The sequence below is a fragment of the Aotus nancymaae genome, unplaced genomic scaffold, assembly GCF_030222135.1.
Source record: "Aotus nancymaae isolate 86718 unplaced genomic scaffold, 86718_ANA_hifiasm-v0.15.2.pri h1tg000033l, whole genome shotgun sequence".
Classification (NCBI taxonomy): domain Eukaryota; kingdom Metazoa; phylum Chordata; class Mammalia; order Primates; family Aotidae; genus Aotus; species Aotus nancymaae.
The window spans coordinates 2,677,918-2,694,216 of record NW_026988447.1 but is presented as its reverse complement, the minus strand read 5'-3'; the positions used below and the strand labels follow the sequence as shown (position 1 = coordinate 2,694,216).

General features: G+C 37.4%; 1 protein-coding gene across 2 annotated transcripts in view; it reads right to left on the bottom strand.

The window, feature by feature from the left end:
* MARCHF1 (membrane associated ring-CH-type finger 1) overlaps nucleotides 1-9,356 on the bottom strand; it is an 883,830-nt gene extending 874,474 nt beyond the window's left edge. Inside the window, exon 1 of one of the 2 annotated variants that reach the window (XM_021676609.2) lies at nucleotides 9,029-9,356. The gene's annotated coding sequence lies outside the window, so the exon portion shown is untranslated. The remainder of the gene's footprint in view (nucleotides 1-9,028) is intronic. The other variant, XM_064383766.1, reaches the window with a different exon arrangement.
* Between the last annotated feature and the right edge of the window lie 6,943 nt (nucleotides 9,357-16,299).

Here is a 16,299-nt window from a genome sequence, read left to right as displayed (position 1 = left end):
TTTATTCCTCTACATATAATTTTTTTATTATGAATATACACTCAGAAAAGTATTTTTTAAATCCACATGAAAACGAATTAGATTTAGCAGAAGCCAACATTTTTTAAGTTTTGCTTTAATATTCATCTTTTAATCCAAGATTTATTTAAATTGTTATTACAACAATAATATAGTCTTCTTATTATTAAATGTATTTGAGAAATAAAGAAAAGTAGGACAAAAGGCTAACTATAGTCTTATGACAGCTATTAACAGTTGAAAATGCTTCCTAGTTGTAAAATAAATATTGCCTTTGTTTTTGACATTACTGGGTCATGTACGTTTAAAAAAATTAAAGCCTTCTGAATCATTTTTAACAATTTCTGAAAATTGACAACTATGGCTCATCCTCATAACAAAAGCTATAGAAATAGCATCTAATATCACTTCTTAAGACTCATCTTCTCTACCGTGAGTGTCATGAGAACAAACCAAAAAGTCTCTGACTTCTCCTTTTATGTTATACTTGTCACTTACTATCTTCACGGTCTGGCAAATTGAGTCCCCCACGTCTGTCTAATTCTCTGCCGTTGTTCATGGCACAGACTCTTTCTTTCATGTGGTAGTTACTGAGTAAATACTTGTTTATCTATTTATTTTTAAAAGTTTCTAAAATTAGACATATTTGTGAGGTTAAAAGATTTCATAAAAGATTAAGTTTGAAACCTAAGCTATAAATAAACCAAGTTATCTCATTAGAAAGGAAAGATAGCTGGCAAGAACTTGTATACATTATGCTAAATATTAAAGGGTCATTTCACAGTGTGCCTGGGACGTGACTTTGGGTTCCATGAAAACAAAGTTGCTAAGAAATATTAAAGGAAATATAGCTCTAAGTGGAAAATAATTTGTCTCTAACTGATTGAATTTCAAATTTGGGAGAAATTAGCAGAATCGAAATCCAAACTTATGTGAGTATACAGGCGATTTACCTTCATTAAAACCTAAATACAAAAACTAATTCCAGAATGAATAATTAAATGTGGCTATGTGCCATGCTTCAGTAACATTTATATAGACCTTTTTGTGTTACACCATTTATATAAATCTTAAGCAAAATTTTAATCGAAATACTGTATGTTTAGAAAAAACTACCCACAATTTTACCACTCTAAAAATTAATAGATAAAAATTAATATATAGAACTTAAAAGCCTCGTAGCCAGTCTCTAAGGTATCATCCCTATGCGCTAGAACAAATCCGTTGAGTAATAAATAAATAGCTCATTCCCCTTTCTTTTAATTCTATTTCTTTAGAAATTCTCTAAATGATCATTCCTACAAATTTTATTTGATTCAAACGTTCATAACTCTTAATATTTGCTAGGCTGCATATTCTCTATAACATTCTTCCCAGATTCATACATTTCTTTTTTTGCCAATAGATGGTCTCTATATTTGTTAGGACCTTTTTACTGCCCCCCCATTACACACACACACACACACACACGCACACACATACACACACACACAATTCATTCTTAAGTCAAATATTTTGTGGAAGTCCCTTATGTTTGGTACGCCTCTTTCGCCCACATCACACTCTGAATGTGAGTCTTTCAAGCTTCCCCCAACGATAGGACCTTGAGCAGACTTCATTTGTCCCTCTGTTAGAAAATTTTTCTCTTTTCTCTGCACCTAATTAACTCTTTCTTCCTTCAGATGTCAGCTCAAATGTCACTTCCTCAAGGAGGCTTGCCCAGACCTCCCTGGCTGAGTCAAACTCCCCTCTAATAGGCTTTCCCATTAGTGTGCGTGTGTCCTTCATTATACTCACTTTTGCGTATGTGCACTGGCTTGTGTGATTATTTAATTTCATAGAAATAAAATTTCCAAAGAGGCAGGAATCATGCCACATTTTTCACTCATCATTACATTACCAGGAGCTAGCTGGGTGCTGAGCATAGACTGCCAACAAATACATGTTAAAGGACAGTAAAAAAGAAGGAAGAGATGGAAATTAATCATGATGTCAACAGATCACTCATAGTTACCAGAAAAATTATTTAAATGGTCTCACTTGGTGACCTGAAAGATGACAGATTTGTAAATAAAATAAAATTTGTAAATAAAATTTAAAAAACAATTTATTATGTTTAGTTACCAAGAACTTGAATTTACTGACTCTGAAAATACATGTTTTATCTTCTTTCTTATTATTTTTCTCTCATTGTAATGGATGTGGCTTATGATTTAGTCCTGCCTCTTTTCCTTTCTCTTATTTATTTTTCTCTAGAGAGGAAAAGTCATAAATCTTTGGCCAGGTTATCTTCAAAAGCAGAGTCTGAACTAAAAAATTATGTGCAAATAATAGAAGGTGATCCTGGAGAGTAGGAGTGAGGCACTGGGTAAAGAGAACCAGGGAGAGAGTAAAGGTTAATACAGGTGCATGGAATTGGGTCACTTCCATGGCCAGTTGAGACTCCTTCCCACGTGGACCTTCTGAGGGGCTACAGAGTGCATCTCAGAACTATCCACCCATTCCCACTGGCTGTGAGGCTCCACAGTGGTGTTAGCTCCTCCTTACTTCCAGGCTGCATAGACCACGGTCAGAAGCAGGGAGAGAGATAAGACATGCTAGTAGAGTCACAGAGCCGAAAGTGAAAGATACTTAGTGCAAGCTTGAGATGGGAAATGGCACAACTGAGCCAAAGTCTGCCTGTGATTGCCAGAGCCAGAGCCAGAAGAGGATGTGAAGCTGACAGGACATAAGGCAGGGCCCAAAAAACGTGTGAGAATCAGATCATTGCTCACCACAGTCAGTCCCAAACAGTGAGCTTCAATGTCAGTACCTAATTTGTCACTCTCACCAAGCTTCCATGAATCTCCTAATGTGCCTTGGGATCCTGAATGGAAGGCAGGCGGAAGAATCCATTCCAGGCATTCTCTGACTTCCAGTCATTGTGTCCCAAATAGTCAGTGATTTCTAATATGTTATCTGAAATATACAATTCACTCAAAAATAGCATTACATATAATAGTTCAACATTAGTATCCTTCCATCACCAGGCACACTTAAGAAAAATTTCAGGTCAATCCACAAAAACATAGTGAATTCAGATCATATATCTCTAACAATCTACTTTAGGTATGATCTGAATTAACTGTATTTCTGTGAACTGGTCTAGAAACATATTCTGAGTTTTATCCATATACCAATAAGACAAGAGATCAACATAGTACTAGCTTGTTAACACTATTATATGCATGTCGCAAGAAATCAGTCTGTATCAGTTGCTTTTCAGAGCAACAGTTGGAAAAATAGGACAGTTGTTTCTAAGAAGAGACTTCGTACATTTTTCGCACCATAAACATAGTGCTTATTTGTAAGTTAGAATGATTCATTAACCATGGAGTGCTTGCGTTCAGAAAGGAGACTTACTTTTTTATACACACATACACATACACACACGTGTATGTGTCTGTATTTCTGAGTGTGTATTAGTCCTAAAAGAAACAAAAGTTTTACCAATTTCTTATGTTAGTTACCAAAAACTTGAATTTACTGGCTATTTGAATCACTGGTCTTCACTGTCACAAAAAACTTACCTTAAAATTTTAAAAATAGACAAACTATCCCAATATAAAATAGCACATTATATATTAATGACTGCTTAATAGAATCTGGCTTCTTTTTACAACACTTTTAAAAATACATTTGAAATTAGCCATATTGCCTAGGAGGCTGTGGGATGGGACTACTAACTCCAGTTTTATCACCAAGTAGTGATCTTTGATCCCTGCACATCTATGTTTAAAATCAGTTAAAAATAGTGACCCATTTCAGTTGATGGTTTTGGTCAACAATAACTAGAAAAGCCAGATATAAAGACAAAACTCTAATAAAGGCTGGTGGAGCTTCAGAAGAAGTAAAGACTAGAAGCTTCGAGATTCTAGATGGGAGAAGTATCAAAGAGGTAAGTGACTTTTCAGAGCACATATATCCCCCTGAAATGAAGAGTGGGGGCAACTGCCAATGTGGAAAGACAGTGAGAGACTGAAAATATGGGCTTTGCCTGGGTAGAGGACAACTTTGTCTCACTGCTCTGTGAGACAGAGAATCTAGCAGAGATTTTGGCAGTCTTGAGGGGCTGGAGAGACAAAATTAGAGATATGAGGGGCCAACAGCCCAATGAGAAATAAAACGTGTAGCATATGAGGTTTGGTAAAGCTGAAGTTACGTATATGAGTGGAGGCTAAGATACTGAGACGGAAGCTTGTGGAAAGAGCAGGAGTCTCAGAAGTCTTGTCCTGGATTGTGCTGAGGGCCTGTAAATGCATGAGTAGAGGCTCACGATATCTACAACTTGGCAGCTGGGAGCCCAGAAATCTAACAACTCGTGACTCAGCTCAGTCACTGTGTGGATTACAACTATTGGCTATCTCCCCACCGTATCTGTCTAGCAGAGGAAATGTCAACACCTCTTTGGAGATGTAAAGATCATCTGGAGCCTTTACAATTTTTTGTGTGTGATGAAGTCTCACTCTGTTGCCCAAGCTGGAGTGCAGTGGCACAATCTTGGCTTACTGAAACCTCTGCCTCCCAGGTTCAAGTGAGTCTCCTGCCTCAGCCTCCTGAGTAGCTGAGAGTTCAGGCACCTGCTACCACACCCGGCTAATTTTTTGTATTTTTAGTAGAGATGGGGTTTCACCATATTGGCCAGGCTGATCTTGAACTCCTGACCTCAGGTGATCCACTTGCCTCGGCCTCCCAAAGTGCTGGGATTACTGGCATGAGCCACTGTGCCTGGGAGAGCCTTCATAATTTTTATATATAATAACTAAAATTAAGAGTAAAGAGATGCTGAAAAGAGGCTCACAGCAATAGTTACTGACATTAGCCGACTAAAACCTTAGAATAAGTATGATTAATATGCTCAAAGTCATAGAAGAAAAGATGGAGAAAACAGATAAATTGAAATCTATAGAAAAAAATCAGATGTACCCTTGGAAATGGAAAAAAATACAATAACTACAGTAATAACCTATGGATGAGCTTGGCAGTATAACAGGCATAGTGTAGAAGGAGGTTAGTAAACTGAAGAGAAGGTCAAAAGAATACTCAACCAAGCACAGAGAGAAAAAACGTAGAAAATAGTAAAACAAGTACAGGGGGCATGTTGGGTACAGTAAAACCATCTATTAAACACGTAACTCAGGGCTCAGAAAAAGAAAACAGACACAATGAAGTAGAACTACATATGAAAAGATAATAGTCAAGAATTCACCAGTGAATTTCACCTGATGAAAGATAACAATCCACAAATTCAAGAAGCTCTGCAAACTTGAAGGAGAACAAATACAAAAAAAAAAAAAAAAAAAAAAAAAAAAACCGATACCTAGGAATACCATAGAAAACTAAAGAAAAAAGTGAAAAATCATAAAATCACCCAGAGACAAAGATACATTTACCCTCAGAGCAACAATATGACTGATGGTTTAATGAAAGTGAGAAGTCAAAATAATAACAAATGTTGGCTGGGCACAGTGGCTCATGCCTGTAATCCCAGCACTTTGAGAGGCTGAGGTGGGCAGATCGCTTGAGACCAGGAGTTTGAGACCAGCTTGGCCAACACAATGAAATTACATCTATGTAAAAATTACAAAAATTAGGTAGGCATTGTGCTAATCATGAGACTGAGGGACAAGATACGCTTGAGCCTGGGAGTCAGAGGTTTCAGTGAGCAGAGATCGCACCACTGCATTCCAGCCTGGGTGACAGAGTCTCGCTCTGTATCAAAATAAATAAATGAAAATAACAAAGTGTTGAAGGAAAAAACTGCCAAACAAAAATGCTATCCTCAGCTTTAAAAATTACATCTATTTAAAAATATTTTCAGACATTCAAAAATGAGTGAATTAGTTGCCAGCACACTTTCAATAAAAAATGCATAACCACTTACTTCATAATTTTTATGAATAAATTATATAATAAATGAATTGGCAAGAATGCCACAAATTTAACATACCAGATATTCTAAAACCACAATTACTTTTGCACCAACCTAATAAAATAGAAATCACACATTAGGTTCACCTCTATCAATTTACTTCTTTGAAACTAAATAAAAATTTTAAAGTGATTAAGTTCACTAATGCATAGTATTTGTCAGATAGATCCTCCTGTATTTTCCAAATCATGTTTCTACACTAGTTCATTTGCTATGCACTATCCCCCATGAGAAAGGCAAGGCAGATATTATCATCTTTATTGTATGTAAAATGAAACTAATGTTTGCAGACTCTGCAAACATCTACTGCTTAAGTAGATGACAAAGTCAAAACTAGAACACGTATTTCCTACCACTGTTCATCACTGAGACACTAGGAAGCAGAAATGAATTAATAGTATCCCAGGGGAGTCATAAATTGCAAAATTCACCCAATATATAGCAAAGGGATAATTGTGGCTTCAGAGAATTTGTCTTGAATATTTTTATTTTATTTTTAAAACTACATTAACAGTATTATTTTAACCCTCTTAATATTAGATCATCACACTCCTAAATATTTTCAACAACACTATAACTGTTGACTTGCAGTCTTGTAGTTCCAGAAAAGTCTAGGATGCAAAAACCTTTCAGCCAAGGTTTTACTGACCAATTTCCATATCAAAGGTCTACAGGAAAGTGAAAGCTACAATGTTTTGTGATCCATAAAACATCCTTAAGCTAGAATTTGAATTATACCATGTAAAAGCCCAGAAGACAATCTCCTGATTGAGTTCAAGAAATAATGTTGCCTCAAGGAAGATAAAGGAAGTCTCACCATATCATAGAGGTCCGAAAGTAACTGTTAAATCACACACTGGAACAATAAAAGCAAGAGGTCATCAAATAGCATCAACTTATTCTTCATACAGGATCTTTTCATGGATATTACCCAGTGTCCCAACATCATGCTTTTTGCTGTGACCTTCGAACGTCACTATGGCCTGCCCTGGGCTTTGTGCTATGGCTTTATTTTTGTCCTATAATGCAACTTCCTCCTCTTTCTCACCTTGCCCAGTTAAGAGTCCTTGTGCAACAAAATAGGCAAAGTTTTTGTGAAATACATTAAAGAACATTATGAGAATAATCTCTAGTTCAAGGACACTATTTTACTCCATGTGATTTAAAAAATAATATTGTACTGGATAAATCATTTATTTATTATATGCTGATACATTCTGAGAACTTTTCTCAGTATTCTAGTGAATGTGGAGTGAAGAATCAGTGTACTTCTGACTTTCTAGGATAAAATATTTTTGAAATAAAATTAAAGATTTCATATATAAAATATAATCTGTTCTCTTCGATATACATTTTTATTTACCATATAAAGGAGGTAAAACAGCTTATTATTAAAGATAATATCATTTGCCAAGAACCATGAACCAAATACCACGGTTCCTCCTGTTGATCATTGCTAGCTGATTATTTGATCAGAGTTATACACATATTGTACGTAAATGTGGATTTTTATTTAGCACACACCCCATAATGTAAGCATGTCAGCAGGTCATATGTTCACTGATCTATTTCAAAAAGAGTTTTTGCTATTACAATACTTGAGGAAAACAGTCAACATGAGCAACAGGTTCTCGAAGAACCTTAAAGTAAGACCCCACATGCTTTATTATAAAAACATGAGTACCACAAAGTTAGAAAGAAAACTTCGGACGAAACAGGTGGAGCCTATTGTGACAAGTAGCCAAGAAACAATGAAATAATTTCTGAATCACAAAAGAAAACATTGCTGATAACTCCATACGTCCTGATAAAAACAAGCTCTTTGCTCATAACATTGGTCTCTCAACATAACATGACATAATCAGACAAACAATTATGCACTTCCCAGGAGAGACAAGCATGTAAAAGCTACAATGAGCTTTTCCAAAATCAAAACTGACACCACCTTCTGATAGTGTCACCATTCATATTTAGTAAAGCGTCCCTGTATTATCTCACCCAGTTCCTTTACTTCCACCACATTGATTATTCCAATAATTTTCTATAATATATCTGTTCTGAAAAGACTCAAACTTTATCAAGAGAGCAATCACTAATGGTGAAAAATTATTTTGATCCTCTGCTTTAGAAAAGCTTCGAATCATCTATCTTTAAAGGAAAAAAAAAGACTATCTGAAGAAAAATCAGCCTCTTTTAAGGAAAATAAAATGACCCTTTGAATTATAATTGCGATTGTTACTTTCTTATACCATAGCTGTATGTTAGACGCTGGAATACCAAACTTGTATACCAAGAACCTCCTTAATGTTCAGGGATTAGTTACATTTAATATACATTAAATTCATAAATTAAAAAATGAGTTTACATTTTAAATATTTTCTATTGTAGTGGATGAAAACTCAAAAAAAAAAAAAAAAAGTAACTGAACCCCCAAAGTAGCAAACTTTCACTTCTTTTCATCTTTTTCACAAAATATTTCATTTGTGAACAAATTGACGTTAAAAACAGATGTTCTGATAGGTACCACCGCTTCCTTGTTATCTGAAAATTGGACCTCCTAAACAAGGAGATCAGTGAAACATGTGTACGCCAGGCAAAAAGCCAGGGGGTGTGGGTGTTGGCACGTTGGCTATATAGCACTTATAGGCGAGACAACTCCAAACTAAGGTGCCTGAGCAGGTTCAGAATCTTTTTGCCTTAAACCCACAGATCTCTGTAATAGAAAACATGCTGATTTCAAAAATATTTAGCAAGAAAATCTTTTCTGGAACTACTGAATAACAAAAAGAATTGCCAGGAAAACGTGAGGCTCTCTAACTACATATTGGCCCTGCCTCTGACTCCATCCACCTGTCACAAATAATCTCCTAAATCAGCGCTTCAGAAACCAGAGAAAAGAGCGACAATGAGTCTCCCTAACTTTGCCATTTTCCTCACACCACTTGGGAATAAAACTTGGGCGTCTCTCTGCCTCGACCGCCACTTCACTTCCTGGAGCTCCAGAAGCTCGGTCAGCACCTGGATAACTGCGACACTCACCCGTGAGCGCAGGACCCTCCTGGCGTCTTAAGTCCCAGCTCTCAGTCCCGCTAGCCGCAGGAACAATGATATTTCTCGCCCAGGAGGGCGGTTGCTGGGAACCGGAATCGGACCAACAGTTGCAGTGAGCTTGACTCAGGGCTGAGCGCATCAGCGCTAAACCCAAGACAAAGGCTGCCCTGAGTCTTCCGTAATGAGTGCTCTCCCTTGGAAATCGGTGCCCGTTTCCCTCAAGCCCACACTGGGAGCGCGTGAGCCTGTGAAGTGGCTGTCATCGATTCCGCGCTTTCCGAGGGGTGCGGCTGGGTGCCTAGTACCACGCCGGTGTAAACAGCGCGCGCCGCGCACTGGGGATCCGCCAGGAAAGGTGCGCGCGCAGGGCGGGCGCAGGGGGCCAATAGTAGCAACTACCCCAGGCGGCGCCTCCACTCACCAGAGAGGCACCTACCGGGCGAGCCCGCCGCCAGCAGGTTGGGTGACAGCACCCGCCGCGAACCCCAGCCACGCTCCCCAGTGGACCCACCAGGCAAAGGCACCTGCTGCCCGTCCTTCGGGGCTGGTGCTGTGCCAAGCCCCGCTCGGGGTCAGGGACAAGCCGCCCAGGACTACCAACCGGAGAGAATTCGTTCACTGAATGAAAGCTGTTTGCCGTCACTCACCGGCGGAGGGTGAAGTCGCTCAGGCGGCCGCCAGGCTGCGCGCGGCCGGCATTCCGGGGCGCGGGCATTCTCCCATCCTTTGTCAGTTGCGGGTGGAGCGCTCCTCCCCAGCAAGCGGACGAGCTGCCGGGTGGCAGGCAGCCCGGCTCTGGCTCCGCTCCCCAGTCCTCTCCCCTCCTCTGCTCCCCCTCCCCTTCTCCGTCCCCCTCTCTGAGCCGGCATTCACTGGGCTCCCATGATGTCATCCGGTGGAAATCTGCCATGCTCAAAGACTGGAATAATCCAGCGCTCACGCGGGGAACGCAGAGCGGGCGGAGGCGGCAGCAGAGCCTCTAGGAGTTCCCAGAACTAGCATCTCCAGGTTAACTGGAGTCAAGGACAGGACAGAGGAGGGGTCTGCTGAAAGGTGGCTCCGAGGGTGTCTGTGGGCTGGGTAGGCGCGGTGGGGATGGGGCCGGAGATCAACAGCCTGTTCTCTGCCTAAAGATTCCTAAATCAGTATTTAGACTGATGGCAGATGCCAAAAGTAAGGGGAAAGTTTTTTTCTGGCTGCTCAGCAGTTCAGGTGCCCTGAGCTGCTGATGGACATCTCAGCAGCCAGGTGAGACATCTCGGTGATGGAAATCTACACTGCAGCCAGGATAGTAATTGGAACCCATGGAACCCTCGGAGCCCTAGTCTCAATGAGAAAGTTTAGGATATCTGACCAATGACAGCCTCAATAATGAGCAGCTAAAGTGAGGGAGAAAGATGTGTACTGTTTACAGGCAGGAGTCTGAGACAAAACATTATAAAACTAGGGGGCCTCGGCAATCTATGACATGAACACGGAAAAGACAGCTGCTCTGAGGCAAGAAGGCACCAGCAGGAATTCACCCCTAGCCTTAGTATTGACCTCCTGTCCTCCCACCACATACTAATGGGCACTCGAGGAGCGACTCCCTTGTAGCCTCATCCAAAGACTGTCATCCATGATGAAACTATTTAAGTCACAAGGTTTATTGAAACTCATAAAAGGTGGATGCCAATTCGTTTTGCTTAAGATTCTGTATAGTAGCAAGAGAAGTTTTATTAGAGGAGTCGACAAACAGCCTGAGTATTTTTGAAGATTCTGCTGTTTTCATGGAAACAGGCAGATTCACCAGATCTGGGATCCAGCCCTACAGCAGTCTAGAGCAGCTTCATGTCAAAAACTGTCCTGTTCAGAGACCAGATTTCAACAGCTCATGGTTTGTGCTCTAATCAGTCCAAGCTTCAGGGAGCCTCTTGACTTCCCAGGATTACCTACCACCTGTCATTCCTGGAAGAGACTAAGCTTGCAGAGAAAAGTACCAGCAGCCAGTGCTGATTAGGCAGTCTTCAGTGAGAGTGCTAGGAGGGAACAGGCAGACTATGCCGCTGCATTCATCACCATTATCCTTTACAAGTATCCTTTAGAAGACTAGGGATCACATTTATTGAAAGTGTTGATATGGTTAGAAACACCATAATCTTTGTAAATACAAGGAAAAGGATTCAATATAATAATAACAACAATTTGAGGGCTACTCACTGTCAAATAGGCTTCTTATTGCATTGTGAAATTGTGAAATGGGACTTTTATGAGGAAAAAGTAATAAGTACGAAAAAGCAACATCAGAAATTATTTAAAAAATAAAGTATCAGTGTAATGGATAAATATGTAATGAATAAAGAAAAATATGGCACATAGACACAATGGAGTAATATTCAGTCATGAAAGAGAATAAGATCCTGTCATTTGCAACAACATGGTTGGAACTGGAGGGCATTATCTTAAGTAACGTAAGCCAAGCACACGAAAGGGAAACTTTGCATGTTCTCACTCATTTGTGGGAGCTAAAAATTAAAACAACTGAACTCACAGAGGTAGAGATTCGAGTGATGGTTACCAAAGGCTGGGAAGAGTAGTGAAGGGTGTGACAGGGAATTGCCATATTTAATAGGAAAAATATATAGCTAGGTAGAATGAATACGTATTTGATAGTATAACAGTGACTACAGTCAACAACAATTTATTGTACATTTTAAAGTAACCGAAAGAGTATAATTGGAATCCTTATAACACAAATAAATGATAAATTCTCAAGGCAATGATACCCCATTTTCCCTGATGTGAATATTACACATGGTATGCTTGTATCAAAATATTTCATGTACCGCATAAATATATATATACCTACTACATATCTATAAAATTAAAAACTAATAAAATCGAGTACCAAAAAATTCGGATGCATATACTTTGGAAATAATGTGTGAAATCTGTAAGTGTTCACTTTCAATTATTTTTCAAATTAAAATATTTTAGGTATCACTAGTATATATATCACTATATAATAAATATAAAATAACATATCAAATGACTGAACCGATTTTAGAAACAAGTATTTTTAAATACCTAAATAATAAATTTTTTTTCATAAAATCAGGCCAAATGGGAAGTAAACCAGGAGAAAACGTAAAAATTTGGAAATGCAAGCAATGGCAGTCTTTGAGAATAGGAAAACAATCTAATGGCTTGGAAAAAGTAATTAGTACTGCTAATGACACTGTTCTAAGTGCATCAGAAGGTCAAGTTGTAAACCTTCCCTCCTAGATTGGTTCTTTGATGCCCCATCTATCTTCATTGCCTCTGTTTATCCTCTTGTTCTTCAGCATTCTCTGGACTAATTCATAAGAATGGAGGCAAGAAGAAGGTCATAGTTAGCAGATCTGGGGAATTTATAATAGTAGCCATAAAGATAAGAAAATGCATCCTTCAGCTTTTTATTTTTTCATCACTGCTCTAAGGAACTAAAGCAAAACCTAAATCTCTTACTTTAAAAAAAAAATGCATTCATATGTGATAATTTATTTGGTTCTATGGAAATGTCTTCAGCATATGATTTGGGACCTTTTTGAGAATTAAAAATACTGTGCTGTGGCAATCACTCAGGACCTCGATCTTAGTAGTGGAGAGTGTGACAAAGCATTGCCGTATTTAATAGGTGCAAAAATATAGCTAAATAGAATGAATAAAATCTAGCATTTGATAGCAAAGTGAACTTACTACATCTCTACAATTCTTTCCTAATATGTGCTAACCTACTAATACCTTTGCCTGTGTCAATGACATTTTCTGCTACTGCTGCATGCCTTTTAACTTATTTGTAATTTTTAAAATGTGGCGTTTGAAAATTTTGAAATATTTTTATCCAAATAGATACCTGTAAATAACTAAAATAAGACGTAATTGTTACATGAGAAAATGTAAAAGTATCATAAATCTTAGCCAAAAAAGTCTGAAATCATACTTTACACACCTAACTCACATTCAAATCTCATTTAAATGGTAGATATATTAAATATTGGAATTGAAGATTTAGAGTAGAGATACTATTGCTGCCTCAATTATGATGCTCTGCTGCACCATTTTCTTACTGATACATGATTCTCTTCACAAAAGCAGCAAGTGTTTTGGTGGGAAAAAATAGACATATTTTAATATTTTTTCTTTGTGAATTCCACAAAATATAAACAGTTTATACTCATTTAAATTGATAGACTCATTTACAGCTAGTGACTTTTATTTTTATTTATTATTTATCTATTTTTTGAGATGGAGTCTTTCTCTGTCCCGCAGGATGGAGTGCAGTGGCTTAATGTCATCTTACAAGAACTTCTGCCTCCTGGGTTTAAGCAATTCTCCTGCCTCCGTCTCCCAAGTAGCTGGGATCACAGGCATGTGTCACCATGCCCAGGTATTTTTTTTTTTTTTTTTTTTTTGTATTTTTAGTAGAGACAGGGTTTCACCATGTTGGCAAGGCTGGTTTTGAACTCCTGACCTAAAGTGATCTGCCCACCTCAGTCTCCCAGAGTGCTGGGATTACAGGCATGAGCCACCACACCTGGCCTTTACTTTTAAAAACAAGTTTTCCTACATACAAATTTGTTAATCTTTATACATAATACAAAGAAATAATATTAGTAAGCCCTTATGTGCCAAATACTGTGCCAAGTTATTATATGTCACTATACCTGCTCTTCAAATCACCCCATGGTATAAGCGTAGTAACCTTTCTTGAAGATAAGGAAACAGAGACCTACAGAGGTTGCAGAAATTGTCCAGGCAATTAACCTAGCAACAAATCAAATTTAAAATTTGTTTCTACCGGGATAAACATATAAAGTCTATCCTCATAACAGCATACTTGCAACTTTAGGAATTTTTTCCTCTGAAAAAAATGAATATAAAAAAATGAAATGTTATATGCATGCATACATTATATATACATATATATCTATACACACGTATATGTATTGTATTTGATGAGGTAAATAAAATGTTTTTGTGAACTTTTCCATCAGTTAACAAACTCATCACTAATTTTATTTCCATTATCCCTGCTAATGAAATGCTTTCAAAGTTATTTATGAAGAAAAAGAATCGCAGGCTACCAAATAAATTTTGGTTTTATGTCCATCCTTAAACAGTTTCAGACATAAAGCAAGATACAGTGATTTTTGAACTTGAAGACAGATCGTTGCAAAATGAAATAAAAAAGAAAAAGAGACATAAACCATTAATTTAAATAAAGACAAGGACTACCTCAGCAATAATTTTCTCTGTACAGTTAATCCATTAGTAGCTGTGGGAGAGAAAACTACATCACCCATCCAAATGAAGGCCTTCTTTCCTACTGTGAATATTAACAAGGAAAATAGATCACTTTACATATTGTACCTCAAAGGCCCAGTAGTTTTTTTTTTTTTTTTTTATCATAGATAGTAATATTCCCTGGGCACAAATATATAATCAAAGCTTCTTTAAACAGAAAGGTTTAGTATAGATTTTTTTCAAACTCTTTTTTTTTTTTAATTTTATCTTGTTTCATAATTGCTGATGTTCGGCAACTCTGTTAATTAGGGTTATTTGAGTGAATGTGTGAAATAGTTAAAAGTTACACATAACAATTTGTCATTTTTTCAATATGTGCTGCTAACTTGGCTTTTTGAAGTAATTACTCATTTATCATCTAAACCATTTAAACAAACAATGGCCATCTTTATAGTTATGAGATATGTTAACAGGTACAAATTTATTTATTGCATACTTGTGATCTAAATATTAGTGTTATTTTGACTTTGCTTCCAGTACATTCTTCTATCATTAAACATCTTTATTTGACAGGACAAGGGACCCGTCCCATGGCTTTAGTTCATTTTCCAGCTGCTTTGTCAGTCATGCTGGTCATTGGCACTAAGATGACATAGAAGAGGTCTTGTATGAAATGCTTTTGTTTAAAGGTAGAGGAAAGCCTAGTGCTATAAAGGAACATGTATATTTACAGTTTTCTCCTAAAATAAAAGTATTTGAATAGTAAAGATGCTGATTGATCCTGTTTGACTGAGATTGTTCTTAATCAAATGCTTATATTATTTAGCTGTAACAGTAATATCAGTGATCTGCTTTGGTTATTTTCACCCTGATCCTGTGACCATATATATTTTCTCAAATCGCTTTAATTACTTTGGTTAACCCCATTTATAGTCTTGGAATTAAAGGTTACACAGAACCAAATACTCCCAACTGAAAGATAATTTTCTGATTTTTTAGTTATAGGTCTTAATCTTTATAGCAGATGTTTTTCCCACCTTATATATCTCTCACTTCAGAGGATTTTATGAGAAAAGAAAGTGGAAGTATGAGACAGAGGGCGTGTAATAGTTCTGTAGATCTAAATGGAGCCTTCTGAGCTACATCTCGTTCAGTTATACAGGACACTTAATTATGTATAGCTGATTGGGTGGCTAGGACAAGAAGGGAGAAGAAGTGGGAAAAAAAGATCAATTCTGTTGGGGATCTTTTTCATTCCTTTAGACGTAAAAGTGGGACGGTGGAAAGAGCAACCTTTGAAAAGTGTTGAACCCCAGTTTCACCATTTACTATAACTTAATTAATATATTTTAATATCTCTGAACCTCACTTACTCCTGTAAAATAGAGTTAAAGTTATTTTTCCTCAGTTTATTTTAATTTTTTGGGAATCAAGATATGTGTTCATCCACAGTGTACTTTTAAGGTAGTACTACTTTTCACCTCTGCGAAAGTTATTTTGTTAGTTATAACAAGGAGTAGTAATGTCGTCTTAAGTAATATGATGCTATCTCAAAGAAGGAAGGAGAAATTAATCTGTTTAGTTAATAATATAACCAACATACTCTAACTGGTTCCTAAAAAATACTGGTTGAATAAATGAATGTATGATTGGATCATTGTGCTGATTGAGTAAAATAATGGAATATAGACAACATCTAGTGCTATGGTCTGGACGTTTATGCCCAGCAAAATTTGTATGCTGAAACCTAATCATGAAATGTATGGTATTAGGAGCTAGGGCCTTTGGGGCGGTGATTGAATCATGAGCGCAGAGCCTTCATGAATGTGATTAGTGTCCTTTTAAAAGAAGCCTTAGAGAGCTTCCTTGCCTGTTTCACCACATAAGAACACAGCAAGAAGGTGCAATCTATGAACCAAGAAGTGGACCAGACTCCAAATTTGCCAGCATCTTGATTTTATACTTCCTACGCTTCAAAACTCTGAGAAATACAT